We start from the raw sequence: 2984 nt of genomic DNA, 5'->3' as shown, positions 1-2984 counted from the left end.
GATTCCTCATGTGTCATGGCAACCGAAAATGTAGTCAGTGTGTACTATCTAAAACTAACAAATCAAGAAATTGGGCTATATTATTTAGTGTTATGGTGATATGTTCCAGAATGTTTAAAACAGTTAAAAGTGACTCCTCTGGGAAATGGAACTGGAAGAGAACAAGGGTAGGAGAAACTTTTACTTTTTATCTTATACCATTTAGAATTTTTCTTATGTGCATGATTTTACAGCAACAACAAATGATGGTGGTGATGGTGATGATGATGGCGATGGTGATGGTAATGATGATAAGAAGACAGTAAGAGCTTCCACTAGCTATTTTCACCCTCCTTTCACCCTTTCCAAAATCAAATGATGGGTTACCGGCTGTGCTCCCTTGGGCTGATCGTACCAATAATCAACCAAGGCCACATGGATTTTATTTTGTCCATTCGGTGGCACAAAATTACCAAATGTGATTTCTAATATGGATGCTATTATTTAAAGATCTGGACCACAAAATTCCTCCAAAGGAAAGATGTCTCTTACACCAAAAATAATAGGTAAGAATTTAAAATTCCCCGCGGAACTTAGCAGGCCCCACCTCAAAATGGATGGCCACAGTGTCGGGAGAGCTGTGGTAAAAGGTGAAATTGGTAAAAACCCAAAGGAAGTTTGTCCTCATGATTTCTAAACATACTTGTTACAAATTTGAAAGTTACCAACCCTTTAAACCAAATTTAACGGAAGAGTTAGTTCAGTTTCCCAATATTGGTTTTGTGACACCTCAGACTCCCTCCAATATCTTAAGGAACATTATGAAATACGATTCTCCCACCCCCAAAATAATTTATGTTCACCTTAATTCTAAGATATAACAAATATATGTCACTGACTATTTTTACTCAGAGGAATGGGGCTGGCGTGGAAGAGTATTAAAATGAAGAGCATCTCAACTATGGTTCATATCCTGGATTTTATTTATATGAACAAATAAGTATCCAGATAATCCAGGAAGCTGTTTATTTGTGCTACCAGCTCCTCTCTCCTATTAAGAGTCTCATTAGACTTTGCCTCATTCACTTCACTCAGGAGCTGCTTTACTAAAGTACATAAGTTCCCAACTTATTATATATATTATTATATGTTATAAAATAATATATTAATAGTCTATACTATTATAGATGTACACATATTATATGTGTATGATATATAATAATAGATGCACATATATTATGTGGAATATTTTACACACACACACACACACACACACATAAAATCTTTCCCTTCATGTTGAAACTTACCCTTGGCTGTAGATTAAACAGAGGCATCCACAGACTCTTTAGAAGGTGCTCAGATTTTTTTTAATGTACTCCATCTCAAGAAGAAAATGAACATTGTACTTCTTCCCTTCTCTGCATAGTAAATGAGGACCACCCATCCCTCTTGACAACAATGGTATCCTCCTTGATGCTTCCTGTCTGTTCTTAAACAAGAGGTGAAATCCCAGGGTAAAGTGGAAAGTCTGGTTACAATCAACATCTCACCCTGAGGGCAACTCTTTTTAAGGAGAATCAGCCTCTGAAGGAGAAAAGAAGAATCGCCAACTTCCCACTCTGCCTTCTGGCTTTTCAAGACCGACATCTCAGTTGTAACATTAGCATCTGGCTTGTTCTTGATGAGACCATTTCTCTACTACCCCAGCTCCCAGATGTTTTCAGGTGGAGCAAAATCACAGTGAATTAAGTACTAGTAAATTTGCCCGGTGCCAAACAGATAGCACTGCTTCCCCCTAGCCCCTTAGTTTTTCAACTCCAACAATATTCTGAAACTCAGTTTAAGAGATTCCCAAGGCTGTGAATTCTAGCTTCCAGAATGCTGGGAAAGATTGGCTAGAAACCAAAGGAACGGGGCATTATACCCGTTTGGTTTGGAGCCAGGTTTCTCCTCCTGCCCTTTCTTGCTTTCCTGTGCATGTCTGGTTGGTACATAACGCTTCCAATTTTATAGGGAGCAGTTCTGATAACTCATCTCTGTGGTTTTCAATAGCAAGCCTTCAATCTGCACACTGTGATAACCAAATCCATCCACAGCGCCCAAGGTGGGGGTAATCCATCTGAAGTCTTAATCACTAAAATAAGCCTCCTCTGGGCCAGTCAGGTTTTAGACCCAAGGAGCCTGGGGTGGGAGCAGGCTTTTAACCGGTGCCTCCTGTTAGAGAGGGAACCAAGCCAGTGCATTAGTGAGTGTGAGTGCCAGGCCCCTGGTGAGACACCGAGCTCTGAAGACACAGTGTCACTGCGCAAATGGCTTTAAAAATACATGTTTGGAAAAGCACCAAAATGTTTGAGTCAAACGTTTGCCTGATTATGGCAAAACTAAGTCATTTTCTAGCCCCTAATAGAGGAGGGAGACAGCAAGACACTAGCAAAAATCCACTAAGGACATAGAAGCAGGCGGGAAGCAAACCGCGCCGCTCAGTGCCAGGAGTGGGCTGTCACACAATGGCATTCTCCACTCGTCTTTCCCGACGTTTCATCCACCGTGCAGAGCCCCAGACTATTTCTTCCAGTCTCTCCCCCAATTCAATGCTTCGGTCATTTACCGTTTTGCATGTTAAAGAGGCTCTTCAGCATCCACACTAGGAACGGCCAACCAAACCTCAAGAGACGTAGAGCAACATGTAGATATAGAACTCTGTTTTATGGGGAAAGCTGCAGTGGACCCTCAACAGGGGGAGTGCAAGGAGGGATAGAAGAAAATCATGTGGCTCTATTTTGTCCCTTCCCGAGGTAGAATTTTAGCACACGGTCTGTTCTCTAACTACAACTTCCAACAAGGACAAACTATCTTTGGAGTAAAATAACATTCTAGGTGTTTCGCTAGCCCAGGGTTTAGTAACATACAATCACAGCAGTCCATAGCAAGAAAAATCAATCTTCTGAAATTTGAAAACACACACACACACACACACACACACACACACACACACACACACACAC

The sequence above is a fragment of the Herpailurus yagouaroundi genome, unplaced genomic scaffold (genome assembly GCF_014898765.1).
Source record: "Herpailurus yagouaroundi ecotype Mexico unplaced genomic scaffold, PumYag 67503, whole genome shotgun sequence".
Lineage (NCBI taxonomy): Eukaryota > Metazoa > Chordata > Mammalia > Carnivora > Felidae > Herpailurus > Herpailurus yagouaroundi.
The sequence above is the reverse complement of the archived record's forward strand: the minus strand, read 5'-3'. Positions refer to the sequence as shown.